The sequence below is a fragment of the Mesoplodon densirostris genome, chromosome 1 (assembly GCF_025265405.1).
Source record: "Mesoplodon densirostris isolate mMesDen1 chromosome 1, mMesDen1 primary haplotype, whole genome shotgun sequence".
Classification (NCBI taxonomy): domain Eukaryota; kingdom Metazoa; phylum Chordata; class Mammalia; order Artiodactyla; family Ziphiidae; genus Mesoplodon; species Mesoplodon densirostris.
Window position 1 is genome coordinate 115221405 of NC_082661.1, and position 15893 is coordinate 115237297.

Here is a 15893-nt window from a genome sequence, read left to right on the forward strand (position 1 = left end):
CATTCTTAACCCCTGGCAACCACTAATCTATTCTTTGTTTCTATAATATTGTCACTGTTAAAATATTATGCAGATGGATGATATGGCAGGTGATCTTTGAGACTGGCATTTTTTCACTCAGCATAATGCCCTTTCCATGCTAGGAAGGTACCACTTTTTACTTAATCATTCACCTTATGGCAGGACATTTTGATTGCTTTCAGGTTTGGCTATTACAATTAAAGCTGCTATGAGTAATCTTATAGGTATTTATGTAGAAATAAGCCTTTATTTCTCTATGATAAAAACCCAGAACTGTGATTGGTGGGTTATGTGGTAAGTCTATGTTTAGTTTTTAAAGAAACTGCCAAACTATTTTTCAGAGTGGCTGCACTGTACCATTTTATATTTTCCACCAGTAGTATATGAGAGATCCAGTTTCTCCACATCCTCACCAACTTTTGATACTGTCACTACTTTTTAATTTTAGCTAGGTGTCTAGTGATATCTCATCATGGTCTTAAGTGCATTTCCTTAATGACTAGTGATGTTGGACATCTTTTCATGTGCTTATTTGCCATTGTATCATTCCCTTTGGTCAAGTGGATTATTTTTAATGGTTGAATTTTGAGGGCTCTTTATAAATTTTGGATATGAGTCCTTTATCAGATATGTGGTTTGCAAATGTTTTCACCAGTCCGTAGCTCATCTCTTCTTCCTCTTAATGGAATCTCTTGAAAAACAAAAGATTTTAAGTTCAATGAAGTGAAGCTTATCAATATTTCCCTTTTGTGGATTGTAATTTAGTCTCATGTCTAAGAACTCTTCACCAAGCCCTTTGTCATGAATATTTTCTTTTATGATTTCTTCTAAAAGTTTTATAGTTTTATGTTTTACATTTAAATCTATGATCTATTTTGAGTCAATTTTGAATAATGTGTGAGACTTAGGTAGAGTTTCTTTATTTTTTGTGTATTGATACCCAAGTACTCCAGCACCATTTGTTTAAAAGACTACCGTTCTTTTTTTTTAGAAGGATTTTTTTTTTATTGAAACATAGTTGACTTACAATATTATATTAGTTTCAGGTACACATAATGATTTACAGCATAGTGATCTAGTATTTTTATATATTCCATTTAAAGGTATTACAAAATAATGGTTATAATTCCCTGTGCTATACAATATATCCTTGTTGCTTATCTGTTTTATACATAGTAGTTTGTATCTCTTAATCCCATACCCCTATCTTGTCCCTCTCCTCTTCCCTCTCCACACTGGTATCCACTAGGTTGTTTTCTACATTGGTGAGTCTGTTTTACTAGATATATTTATTTGTTTTATTTTTTATATTCCACATATAAGTGATAACACAGTATTTGTCTTTTTCTGTCTGACTTATTTCACTAGCATAATATGCTCTAGGTCCATACACATCATTGTAAATGGCAGAATTTAAAAGACTACCATTCTTATACTGAATTGCTTTTGCGCTTTTGCAAAAAATTAGTTGGCCATACTTGCGTGGGACTATTTCTGGGTTCTGTATTCTGCTCCATTCATCTGTGTCTGTGTGTCCATCAGTACCACACAGTCTTGAATCCTGTAGCCACCTAATAAGTATTGAAATCAGGTAAAATGTTTCCTTCCACTTTATTCCTGTTTTCCAACATTGCTTTACCATTGTAGTTCCTTTGCTGATCCATGTACATTTTAGAATAGTCTTGTCTATACCAAAATATCTCACTGGGATTTTGATAAGAATTGCATTAAACCTGTATATGAATTTGGGGTGAATAGGCATCTTGAGTATATTGGGTTTTCCAATCTGTGACCACTATACCAGGTGTTTTTTTTTTAATTAATTAATTTATTTTTGGCTGTGTTGGGTCTTCGCTGCTGCCTGCGGGCTTTCTCTAGTTGTGGCGAGTGGGGGTGGGGCTTCTTTTGTTGTGGAGCACAGACTGGGTGCACTGGCTTCAGTAGTTGTGGCACGTGGGCTCAGCAGTTGTGGCTCGAGGGCTCTAGAGTGCAGGCTCAGTAGTTGTAGAGCATGGGCTTAGTTGCTCTGCAGCATGTAGGACCTTTCTGGACCAGGGCTTGAACCCGTGTCTCCTGCATTGGCAGGAGGATTCTTAGCCACTGTGCCACCAGGGAAGTCCAATACCAGGTGGTTTTGATTTGGCTTACTGTGCCGTTGTGGAAGGTTCTTCCCGCCTGACTCTCTTCTGTTAACATTCCATGCTTTATTCAGTGCATTATATTTCTTTATTTCTTTTAGCTGAGTTTTTCTTTTTTAATGGGCAAACATTAATTTCACATCCTTTCTCCTTGATAATGACAGTGAACCTCCATTGCCTTGTTCTACGTAGAGTTTGTGGTGTAATCAGTCACACCATACAACTAAGTCACTAACAAATTCAGCATTCCATGCCTTAATTTATCCAAAACTTTGAATTTTTTGGTTAAGAATTATATATATATTTTAAAGACCTCTTCACAGCAATCTCAGTGGCACTAGTACTTGGCTTTCTTTCTGGGGCCATTTTCCTCAGAGGAGACAAAGTTTTCTCTTTTCTTTTTTTAATGCTTCTTGAAAATAAGCATATAAAGTATGGTGATTACAGCAAAGCCACACTGACACACAGAGGCTGGGTGACTCACTGGGTCTCACTTACCAATCAGCAAAATTTGTGCCTTGGCAAAAATACTAGTTTTATAGGTCATGAACTGTTGACATGGCTTAAGAACAGTTGAAGTTGCTATTGTTCCATATGTGCTATTGAAATTTTATTATGACAGATAAGATTTTGTTGGCTGTCTGTTTGTCCCCTGCCAATGTGGCTGTCTGTGTAAATAGATTCTCTGTTTCAGTCTGCACTTCCATGTATTTGCTGGTGGTTGGATGTCCTCTATTCTTAGGGATTAAAAAAAAGACTTCCCATTTGTTAATTTGGTGTCATCTACCTTGTTTTCCTATCATGATTACATTTGCCCTGACTTTTGCAAAAGCGGATTTGGGTATGGGAATTTCTGTAGGAAAGCTCTTCCTCCGCCGTTATGATTGAAGCCAATATTTAAATGAATTCTTATTCACCAAAATCCATTTTTACTTTGAGCATAAGTGGTTTCCCTGACTGTTCTCTGACTTTTGATGTATAAAATGAACTTTCTGTTACTGTTATTAGAATCTCCTTGTACTGTGACCTTTAACTGACATTTTTCTTCTGACCTGCTCCTAGGTGAGCCAGTTGAGAAAAAATACATACAATGGAGACAAAATCTCTTGTGCCTCTTAAAGTTTAGCATAATTGTAGCCACTCCAGGAGAATTATCTTTTTCTGAGAAGAGCTTATTAAAGTAAGAAAAGTTTAATGATGGATGGGGAAAAATGGCTCCTTAGGATGTTATGGTCTTGAGCTACGATTTTTTTTTTTTTTTTAACGGAGTGTTGGTGAATGTATGCTAGGTCCTAGAAAAATCCATGTAGTAAATTGCAGCCTATCCCAGTTACACATCTTTTCCTGATAATCTGGCTGTATTTTGTGATGATAAAGAGAAAGCGGGTGAAGAATAAAGAGAACCACTCAAGTGTTTAGCCACAGAATTTAAAGGGAGTGATTTTATCAACAGGACAATTTTAAAAATGTGTACTGATATATAAATTCTTTAGGAATTTAATAATTTAAGAAATTATTTACGTCTATATATGTAATACATTTCAAAATAGGCACAACAACTTGGACATTTATAGCTCGTATGATGGGTACAGAGTGCACTTTTGTACTGGACTTATTAATGTCTGTCATCCAAATGGCTAAAAATAGTCCAAAAAAATCAGGAATGTTTATATAATACTTGAGAGTGAAATATTTCCCAAGGAAAATCCTTGATGATGCTTTTTATCAGTCAATACTTTTGCCTTTCACATTTTTTAAAAACCTAAGTGAAGTACTGAATTATCAGGACTGAATAATTTCATTTCCTTCAATGTTTTGGCAAAGTCCATTTTTTTCTTCAAACTATTGTCAGGCAAGATTTTAGACAATTTTTATGATGTTTTATTTTCAAAATTATTTATTTAAGTTTATTTTATTAGGCCATTGCTCCAGGACTATGTTTTACTTTATAGGAGCAGAGAGAAAGCTGGCCACCTAACCATGTTAAGTGGGTATAATTTATGCCAGGAGAATTATACCACTTTTAAGGTCAGGTGCAGTTTAGGAAATTCTACTTCCCACCAGTCAGGGTGGTCTTCCCGGCATCTGAGATGGGAGAAAGGGTGCAGGAGAGACAGGTGAAGGGAGTCCTGATGGAGTAGAGATAAGCAGGCATGTGGTGTGACCAGATGGCACCGGGCAGCCAGAGCTTTTTGGGAGTATTTTCATCAGTGTGCCGACCAGCAAGAGGGGAGCAAAAGCCAATGGGAGTGGTTGGAGGTTTTCTGCAGCATCAGCTATAAAGCTGCTTGCTGTATGCTCAGAATGTATTTGGAGACTTGTGTTTAATCTTAACAGCTGATAGGGGTCCAGCCTTCCCGTTCAGGATGTATCAGAGCATTTTAACACAAAAGTATTTGAAAATCCTCCCCAGGTAGTATAACTGGTGCTCCAGAAGACACAGCCTGTTCACTTTCTACCTTCACTGGAATTTTGGAAATGGGTGGAGGGTTTACAAAGAGGAAGGAGGGAGAGTTAAAGGCTCAACCTGAATGTCATTTTAAGGAACGTGGGTTTCATCCTGGTGCATTTAATCGATCGACTATTTAACAAACATTTATTGAACGTCTAGTTTGTGGTCGTTTTTTTTAATTTTTAAATTTTATTTTATTTTTGGCTGCATTGGGTCTTCATTGCTGTGTGCGGGGTTTCTCTAGTTGCGGTGAGCGGGGGCTACTCTTCGTTGCAGTGCGGGGGCTTCCCATTGCAGTGGCTTCTCTTGTTGCGGAGCATGGGCTCTAGGTGCGCGGGCTTCAGTCGTTGTGGCTTGCGGGCTCTAGAGCGCAGGCTCAGTAGTTGTGGCGCACCGGCTTAGTTGCTCCGCAGCATGTGGGATCTTCCCGGACCAGTGCTTGAACCTGTGTCCCCTGCATTAGCAGGCGGATTCTTGACCACTGTGCCACCAGGGAAGTCCCTGTGGTAGATGTTGACAATACAGATATGGCCCCTACTTTGGGCAAGCGAATCAGATTGTTTTGGGTAGATTAGTCCAACTTCACTGTGGAACATGGGTAGGGAGAGGGGGCAAGGGCCAGAGGAGAACCTCAGAGACAGAAGGGGCATATGTAGCAAGTTACTGCGGAGCTGTATTTGGAGTAATCATTATTTAGAGGGATTTGTGTGGTAGCCACTTGCCACACCTGGCTCTTGAACACCTAAAAACACGGCTAGTGGGAAATGAGATGTGCTGTGAGTATAAAATACACAGCAGATCTCAAAGACTTTGTGTGGCCAAAAGAATGTAAAATATCTCATTAGTAGTTGTTTGATATTGATTACCTGTTGAAATGATACTACTTTGGACATATTAGATGATGTCAAATATATGGTTAAAATAAATTTCTCCATTTCCCTTCTACCTTAAAATTTTTTTTTAATTGAAATATAGTTGATTTACAATGTTGTGTTAGTTTCAGGCATACAGCAAAGTGATTCAGTTAGACATATATATATTCTTTTTTAGATTCTTTTCCATTATAGGTTATTTCGAGGTAATGAGTAGAGTTCCCTGTGCCATACAGTAGGTCCTTGTTGGTTATCTATTTTATTATATAGTAGCGTGTATATGTCAGTCCAAATTTCCCAATTGATCCTTCCCCCGCCTTTGGTAACGTGGGTACCAGAAGACTTAAAATTATACGTGTGGCTCGTGTTATATTTTATCAGATGGTGCTGCCCTAAACTCTGTGATGGCTGTGGGAACGGGAAGAGCAGGGTGGGTCCTTGGGGAGGAAGATGTGGCCTTAGTGGGAGATGGGCAGAGGCTGCTGTAAACTGTAGAGACCTCAAGCAGGATTCACCAGGACGACATTTGCATTCATCCAAAGTCACCTGCTTCTGTCTTTTTACATAACCTGTTTACGTGGTCTGCCCTGGCCACAATCTCTTCCTGCTCAGACAGATTTACGGTATTAGTTATGACTGGTTTTATGAAATAGCCATGAGTCCAGTGCACGTTCTAGTCATCTTAGCCATGACCATTGTTAACCCAAGGCAGCTGCCTTCTTTGCCCTTGTAGAGTCTGGCCCATTCCTGGTCACTTGAGGGTCAGGAGAAGACAGTCCATCAGAGATGACTCAAGAGGTTTTACATTTGTGTGGCTGGAACTATGGCTGTAGTAGTAACAGAGGGGTGTCAGTGGGAGGAGGTGATTTGCAGGTCAGGATGATGTCATTGATTTTGAGGCTGGTGTATGTGTAAGTAGAGATACTGAACATGCAGCTGCAATTGCATGGCAGGCCCTAGACACGGGATCAGGGCAGATGCTGCGCTGGGGAGCCATGCTCGTAGAGTGGCATGTGGGAGTCTACCCTCCCCCCTCACCCGGCCCTGTCATCATGAGCCTAGAGACCTAGGAATCAAGTCTTCTCTGATTGAGATTTCATGCTTGGATGTCACTGCTGTGATTTTAAAATCTGAGGCTCTAAGCAAAAGTTTGGAAAGTTTGTTTTATAATTCTGCTTATTCAGGGTTTTCCACCCTTCCTGCCCCTGTATTTTTTTCTACCTTCAAAAGAGGGTCAAGTGTGGGAAGCGAGTCTGTGGAAAAGAATGTCAGCAGAGGCTCTGAGCCATAGAAGTGATGTATTTACCTTGGCTTCAGTCCAGGATGCCCCACGTTTGTTGCCCCTCAGTTCCCTCGTGTGGACACCCAAGGCCCACACTTCAGGAAGGGACTGCAGATTATATGTAGAGCTGTGAGAGATCCCTCCCTGTATATATATGCATATGCATATACATGTATACACACCACCCCTACACATGCATATATACACACACAAATGCTTCAAGTTGGTTACTAAATAAAATTCCTCATGACAGTTTAAAAATTTCTGAATTAACTTATGTGCAAGATGTCTGTTACACCCGTGTTGTGCACGTATTATGTATATGTCACACACATCTTGCATTATGGGACTCTTCCCCAATGACCCGTCCAAACTGAAAGATGTTTTTACTGGCTCTTATCAGGAATCTTGTACTCCCCAGAGGCTTCTCTTATTTATGTTGCAGGAGATAGCTATCTAAGGGCTAAAGACATAAAACCTTTACTCCTGAAAAATTGGCAGCTTCTTCTCACAGAGCAGCTATTCCTCCCCTGGCTGCCATCTCTGAGCTGTTCTTTCTTTTAAAGGTAAACTCCACCAGACACTACTTAGACATAATCCCTGGAAGGCAGGTGTTATCAGGACCTTTGGCGGAGGGGGGCAGGGGGAGGGAATTAAGAGCTCTGAGATCACTGTGAATTTTTGATGAGGAGAGAGAAATGGTGGCAAAGACTTCTTTAGAGGTGAAACTTTCAGTCCTGGTCTGTGAAGTCACCACCTGGGATCTTGGTTTGCTATGATCAAGGTGCCGATAAGCATTAATTGATTAAAATAGTAGATGACAATATTGAGCACTTAGTAGGGGTCAGGTGGTATTGTAAAGCAGTGTTTGAGTTCCGAGTCCAAGCTCGGACTGCTTGCCACACGACAGCCCAGTAAATCGGGAGGTGTTGGGACAAGGAATAGCAACTCTATTCAGAAAGCCAGCAGACCAAGAAGAAGGGGGACTAGTGTCCCCAAGAACCATCTTCCCTGAGTTAGGATTCAGGCTTCTTTTATACTGAAAGGGGAGGGGGTGTGGTTGGTTGCTGCAAACCTGTTGGTGTCAGAATCCTTTGTTCTTGCAGCTGTCCCCGTAGGTCGGGTCACCATGTTCCCATAAACCTCCAACCACACAAAGATTATTCTCTGTTCTAAAACTTTTTAAAAATATATATATATATATTTTTTTTTTTTTTTTTTTTTTTTTTTTTGCTGTACGCGGGCCTCTCACTGCTGTGGCCTCTCCCGTTGCGGAGCACAGGCTCCGGACACACAGGCTCCGCGGCCATGGCTCGCGGGCCCAGCCGCTCCGCGGCATGTGGGATCTTCCGGGATCGGGGCACGAACCCGTGTCCCCTGCATCGGCAGGCGGACTCTCAACCACTGCGCCACCATGGAAGCCCTAAAAATATTTTTTATTTTATATTGGAGCATAGTTGATGAACAATGTTGTGATAGTTTCAGGTGTACAGCAAAGTGATTCAGTTATACATATACATATACATGTATCTATTCTTTTTCAAATTCTTTTCCCATTTAGGTTATTACAGAATATTGAGCAGCGTTCCCTGTGCTCTACAGTAGTTCCTTGTTGGTTATCCGTTTTATGTGTTTTATGTATAGCAGCGTGTACATGTCAATCCCAAGCTCTCAGTCTATCCCTGCAATTTTTTTTTTTTTTTTTTTTTTTTTTTGCGGTATGCGGGCCTCTCACTGTTGTGGCCTCCCCTGTTGCGGAGCACAGGCTCCGGACGCGCAGGCTCCGGACGCGCAGGCTCAGCGGCCATGGCTCACGGGCCCAGCCGCTCCGCGGCATATGGGATCCTCCCAGACCGGGGCACGAACCCGTATCCCCTGCATCGGCAGGCGGACTCTCAACCACTTGCGCCACCAGGGAGGCCCTATCCCTGCAATTTTTAATCTCTATAAGAATGGAAAAATGTTATATCTTTAAAGGTCAGAGCCTTCAGAAATGGGCTTTCGTGTATATTTCAGGCCATAGGCAACATTCTTAACTTGTAGGAAAAGCAATAGAATGCAAAGATTAAAGTAAAAGAAACAGATCTAATGTGGAGTCGGATTTGTTCTTCCCTATTACATTTGTGCATTAACTCATTTTCTCTTCACAGGACATATGAAGTCTATACTATTTTTATCTGCATTTTAACTGAGGCACTGGGAGGTTAAACCGCACAGCTCTTCTTTTGGATCCAGGACTCCAACCTGTGCCAGAGCCTGTCTGTTAACAACTACACTACTCTGCTTTAAAACAAAAGTCTTTGGTAGGAGCCATCAATGAACTATGATGCTAAAGATTTCTTGTGGCCTGGAAATGAAATATTAACATTGTTATTGTCAGTGTACCTCTCTTTTAATTGGTTGGTGGTGCTTTCATGCACTGCCCTGTTATCTTGTGGAATTAAAACCCTGGTATTAAGTTCCTTCAATTAGGGGAAAAAATTGCACAGGTATAATACCAAAGAGAGAATTGCCACTTACAGCTGCCTCTCATGCAGGCTTGTAGTGTTTCCAAGTTCTTAGTACCATAAGGTCACCACCAAGTGCTTGGGTAAGCAGATGTGTGTCAACTGTGTGCTTGTTAGTTTCTCTGTAAATTTCTTCTATATGGAAAGAGTGTCAAGTTGGACCCTGCTGTTTGTTTGTTTGTTTGTTTATATTTATTTATTTATTTATTTCTGCGTTGGGTCTTCGTTGCCATGCGTGGGCTTTCTCTAGTTGCGGTGAGCCGGGACTACTCTTCGTTGCTGTGCGTGGGCTTCTCATTGCAGTGGTTTCTCTTGTTGCAGAGCACGGGCTCTAGGCGTGTGGGCTTCATTAGTTGTGGCTTGCAGGCTCTAGAGCGCAGGCTCAGTAGTTGTGGCGTACGGGCTTAGTCGCTCTGTGGCACGTGGGATCCTCCTGGACCAGGGCTCGAACCCGTGTCCCCTACATTGGTAGGTGGCTTCTTAACCACTGCGCCACCAGGAAAGTCACCCCTGCTATTCTTATACGTCAGTATTTGAGGAATTTAGTAGGTCAAGTTTGTGACACAATATGCATGTGAAATAAATGTTTCCATCCACACCTGCAGTGTCAGGTGACCTTAATTCTTACATCTCCTTGCAGCAGGAGAGAAGTCACAAAAGCTTGAATAACATCTAGTTGTTTATGAAACGAAGACTGGATGTTTTAACAGTTTGCCAGAGGACTTACTTTCTGTAACCACTTGCATCTCTTTTTGATTTTTTTTTTGGCTGCATGGCACGTGGGATCTTACCCGTGCCCGCCTGCAGTGGAAGCACAGAGTCTTAACCACTGGACCGCCAGGGAAGTCCCCGCATCTTTTCTTTTTTTGTGAGTGTTTACAGTGACTTGTAGCTCATCCAGAATTATAGACTGATGCTGGATCAAGCGTGCCGGCAGGGCCTCTTTTTTCCATTAGTCTCCATCCAGAAGTTACAGATAGCTATCAACAGTTACACTTTTCAAAGTGAATTTATTTAGGGGCTAGGGAATAAGAGGAAAAAGCAGCCTGAAGGCATTTAGGTACACGCTTGAAGTTAGGTAGTAATAAAATTTCTCACAACCGTGGAGAAATTTCTTGATGAATGTATGTTCAATTGTCGATTGAAAAAAAATACACAACCTAAAAGTTGAGAGTTATGTTTTATTCAGCGGACAAAACTGAGGACTTAAGCCCGGGACACAGCATCTCAGATAACTCTGAGACACTGCCCTGAAGAGGTGAGGGAGGAAACAGGATATATAGGAGTTTTTGCAACAAAGACCAGGTAGTCAGAACATCAAATGATTTTTGTTAATTAAAGAAAACCAGACATCTCAAGTTAAGGTATTTAGAGCTTTTCTATGTATGAGAAGATGCAAGAGTCTGAGCTCACTGAAATCATTCCTCAATATGCACCTTAGCTGTCTGGGGCCAGTGTCCTGTGCTTTCTCATCCTGAGTCTCCTCTGGGTGCACTGTTCGGGGTGGCTGTAGTATTTGATGGTTTTATAGGAGAGCATCCTGTTTCCATCCTGAGTTCCCTCAGGGCTCACGGTCAGGGTGGCTGTAATGTGACGGCTTGATGGCTGCAACATCTTTTGTTTTCTGATGTGGCAGGCAATATTTTTTTTTTTTTTTTTTTTTTTTTTGCGGTATGCGGGCCTCTCACTGTTGTGGCCTCCCCCGTTGCGGAGCACAGGCTCCGGACGCGCAGGCTCCGGACGCGCAGGCTCAGCGGCCATGGCTCACGGGCCCAGCCGCTCCGCGGCATATGGGATCCTCCCAGACCGGGGCACGAACCCGTATCCCCTGCATCGGCAGGCGGACTCTCAACCACTTGCGCCACCAGGGAGGCCCGGCAGGCAATATTTTTTATTCACACAAGCAGTGGCAATTGCAAAGCCAACAGCCAGGCGACATGGCCTTGGAATCCCAGGATTCAGGATGTGTGCATGGTGGTGCCACCCCATGCTGTCCTCAGGCCCAGCAGCTAACCCTCTGGGCCCTTTCAGCCTTGTTCGTGATCTCATCCAGGATTTAAAACAAAAACCCAAACACGGAAGGCCTGAGCTCCTTTCTAGATAAATCATAGCATTCCTCCCCATCCCCCTCCCTTCCCCATCTTTGCTTGTATTGGTGTGTGTGCTCTTCCCAGATGGTTCCGTGGGGATGAGAATGTGAATTTGGGAGGCCGCATGTCCCTGTCTTGCTGGAATAAAAAGGGGGCTAGCACGCTGTTTACAAACATTCACAAGTCTTCTCTTTCAGAATCAACAAAACAAAACGCCTCTTCATTCTACTGTTTCTCTGCTCAAAATGTGTAGACACAGCGATGGTTTACTTACTGTCATCCGGCTCACCGCTTTCCAACAGGGCTGTTGAGAGATCGCCGGTGGGCCTGTGGCATAAGTTCTCTGAACTTCCCTAGGAGACATGGGACTTTTGTCCATTTAGGCCTCAAAATCCAGTGTGTGTTTTACTTCTTTTTTAAAAAAAATTAATTTTATTGAAGTATAGTTGATTTACAATGTTGTGTTAGTTTCTACTGTACAGCAAAGTGATTCCGTTATACACATATATATATATATATTCTTTGTCATATTCTTTTCCATTATGGTTTATCACAGGACATTGATCTAGTTCCCTGTGCTATACAGTATACAGTAGGACCTTGCTGTTTATCCATCCTATATATACTAGTTTGCATCTGCTAGTCCCAAGCTCCCAATACATCCTTCCCCCACCCCCTCTCCTCCTTGGCGACCAGAAGTCCATTCTCCATGTCTGTGAGTCTGCTTCTGTTGCATAGATAAGTTCATCTGTGTCAGGTGTGTGTTTTATACTTCGAACACATCTCAGTGTGGACCGGCCTCAAGCGCCCAGTAGGCACACAGAACGGGCCATATTGGATAGCAGGCTCTAAGTGGTGGTTATTTCACTACCCTCCCTGGTTTTCCTCTGCTTCCCACGGTTCTCCCACTGCCTGTACGTGGATGCCTGAGAGTCTGGTCCTCCATCCTCCTCATCTGCCCACACATCCTCCCCTTTGAAGATCTCGTTCACAGCCAGCCACCAGCACACTGTGCTGTGGACTCTACCCAGCGTCTCTTCACTATTTTCACTAGATGCCCTGTTATTACCTCACCCTCAGCTTGTCCCAAATCAGACTCATCCGCGTGAAGCTGGCTTCTCCGCTTTCGTCTATGCTCTTTTAGTTTCCCGGCTGCTGATGTTCCCATTAATCTTATAAATCAGTAACGGAACGATCGTGCCGTGTCGACCAAAAGCTGTGACTACTAAGAACCCAAGAGCTGAGGGTGTGGTGGAAACTGAATGGCAGTCTCAGAGGAATGGCCAGCAGCTTTAATGATGTGCATAATTGTTCCAGGCAGCAAGGTGGCTGGGCGTATAGAGCTATTCATGAACGTGAAGGTGGTCGTTGCTTTTTATTCACGGCCAAGCCTTTCCGAGAGCAAAAACAGAAGGGGGAGGGGGTCCTTCAAGGCCCCCATTCCTCTCCCTGAGGCCAGGAGGGGTTGTGCTCTGCTTTCATCACCTCTTAGGCCAGTTTTCTTCCCAGGAGCTGGTCTTGCAGTTTTGGGGGCCTTCACTGTGCTCAGTTTTACTGCTTGAGGACTTCGCTTATAGTCAGGCATTTCCTGAAGGTACTCAGCCCTTTTCAGTTTTCAGGAAAGAAAATTAAATTAAGCTGATTTGGGCTTATTATCAGGGGAAGTTAACTGCTGATTTCACCTGCGGCAGCTAGGCAGGAAGCATGAAAAGCGCCTGCCTGGAGGGGCAGGGCTGGCTGCCTCGTGACATGTGGCCTCTGTGAGCTCGGAGCAGCCTTGTCGCCAGAGCTGTGCCCGCCAGATGCTGAAAAATGGTAGGAAAGCATAGAACTCACATTGCCTTTTTATAGTAATTAAGCTGGATTTTAAAAGTAGGTATTTCACTGGTTTATCTTCCCATAAAAACTGTTCAAGGGTGTTAATTGTCATTTATGTTTATCATGATTTGTGAAATTTGAAAAGAAGTTTTAGTTGTTCCACAGACTCCGATAGTAAGCAGCATCTAATTAATACCAATGTAAGATTAAATCTCTAGGGATATTAGGAGAGTGTTTACAGTGGCTTTTTTTCCCCAGTAGAACTATTTTATAAAACATTTGTCCAATCTTGGCTGCAGGGAAGAAACTGGCTTCGTGGGAAAAATAAGGGGTTTTTCTTTTTTTCTTTCTTTTTGCCTCGCCGTGTGGCACGTGGGATCTTAGTTCCCTGACCAGAGATTGAACTGGTGCTCCCAGTGTTAGGAGCACGGAGTCTTAACCACTGGACCACCAGGGAAGTCCCAAGGGCTTTTGATTCAGAAATATCTGGGTTCAGTTTCTGGTTCTACTCTTGAAAAAGTTACTTTAACCTCTCTGAGTCCCTTCCCTTCTGCATAAAATAAAATCTACCCAGTAAGATAAAACTCTTAATGTCAGTAAACGTTAAATTTCTTCTCTGCTGTTCCTGGAAGCTGGAAGGGGGAGAAGGGAAGCAAAGAGAAAGAACAGTAGACTGAAGCCATAGGATATACAGTAGTTGTATTTTTGTAGTAGTGTAGTTGTGTGTGCGCTTTGCTTTTTTTTTTTTTTTTTTTTGTGCGGTACGCGGGCCTCTCACTGTTGTGGCCTCTCCCGTTGCGGAGCACAGGCTCCGGACGCGCAGGCTCAGCGGCCATGGCTCACGGGCCCAGCCGCTCCGCGGCATGTGGGATCTTCCCGGACCGGGTCACAAACCCGCGTCCCCTGCATCGGCAGGCGGACCCTCAACCACTGCGCCACCAGGGAAGCCCTGTGTGTGCATTTTTAATCATATTGCTTTCCTAGTATCAGGCGCCAAGAGCATTTGCAGTGAAATGCTCTGTTCCTTAATTTCAGTTGCAGGTCAGTATGAGAATCCTGAGCCCCTGGGGGGCTTGAGGAGAGAGATCCCCAGGGGGAAGACCGCTGTGTGGAAATGGATAGGAGAGGAGGCAACTTCTGACATTTTACTCCTCAGGATGCTCTGTTCCTTCCTTTATTAGTTTGCTAGGGCTGCCGTAACAGAATACCAGAGGCTGGGTGTCGTTAACAACAGAGGTTTACTTTCTCACAATTCTGGAAGTCGGAAGTCCAAGATCAAGGTGTTGGGAAGTTTGGTGTCCCCAGAGGCCTCTCTCCTTGGCTTGTAGACGGCTGTCTACTCACTGCCTCTTCACATGGTCTTTCCTCTGTGTGTGTCTACGTCCTACTTTTCTCTTCTTGTAAGGACACAAGTCAAATTGGATTAAGGGCCCACCCTAATGACCTCATTTAATCTTAATTACTTCTTTAAAGACCCTGTTTCCAAATAAGGTCACATTTTGAAGTAGTGGGGGGTTAAGGCTTCGACAAATGAATTTTGGGGAGATAGTTCAGTCCATAACACTTTCCCATCTCGGCGACCAAGCATTTTTAACTCTTTTATTCCGGTTTCATCCTTTCCTCTATCCCCATCTGTTACCTTTATCTTACTAAGGTATCTTGGTGGGAAAGAAAGGAGGGATGATGACCTCAGAGGGAGCTTAAGCATGTTGGTTAACTAATCCAAGCTAGGGCTTGCTTAGGGGAATTTTATCTCCTGCAAATCATTGGTACCCTGTGCAGGGCAGTGATGATTGTGGGGTGGCAAGAGGTACCAGGCAGGACCACATTGCTTCATCTTGTGATGCTGGGAGCGTTGGAGCTTTGGGAGGAGAGGTCACGGGCAGTGTTACGGTTTGAGGGTGTAAAGATACAGGGCCTTCATTCTGCAGCTGCAGTGGAACCAGGTTGGCTGAAAGCAGTAAAATTTCTGCCATTTTAATAAAGATAGGGTTAATAACAACGGACAAGTTAATTCTAAAGCTAGGAGAGTATGAATTGACTGTATTTGTGTGTAAATATACCTAGAACACTCAAAGTATAGTGTCTGTGGCTTGTTGTGGCATGTGAGTTCTTTTCTTATCAGGCTGCAGAGTGTATTTTCATGGCCACCGGCCATGAAAACACTATTCTCACCTTGCACTTGAGAAAGCTAGGAGGCCTGCTTTCACATTAAAGCTTGGATTCCCTGCAAGAGGAATGGCTTTAGGGAAAACTTTTTGCCAGATTTCTCTTCTTCCCTCACATGTTATTGTGGCTTCCCAAACAGCACCTGAACCAGCTGGGATAAGAGACTAATGCACTAACCAATCTTCATTCTTTGGGCTTGATTTTTATTCAGTGTACTTATAGTAGCATGTCTGTCACCTGCTATTCTGTTTCCAGGTTCAATCCCAGGTTTAAGATCTACTGCTCATTTGGCTTTCCTTTGCTGAGGCTGCTTCTTTGTGAACCTGGTTACCTACCTGGGATGAATCATCTGATTTTATAGTCTAGCAATATCAGAATAAAAAATGTAAATGTTTTTGTTTAAATGGAGATGCACAATGTGAGAAGTGTAATGAGTGATGATTCGCTCTTCAAGTACCATTTGTGGATGTAGACTTATTCCTAATATCAGATGCGTGAGGATGCATTTGTTCTTTTCAGCCCATGAAGATGTCAGTAAAGCAGA

The 15893-nt window shown here is 42.9% G+C and overlaps 1 protein-coding gene across 1 annotated transcript in view; it reads left to right on the plus strand.

Annotated features, from left to right (window-relative positions):
• Nucleotides 1-15893, plus strand: part of RYR2 (ryanodine receptor 2) — a 727841-nt gene that overhangs the window by 22812 nt on the left and 689136 nt on the right. The window lies entirely within an intron of this gene.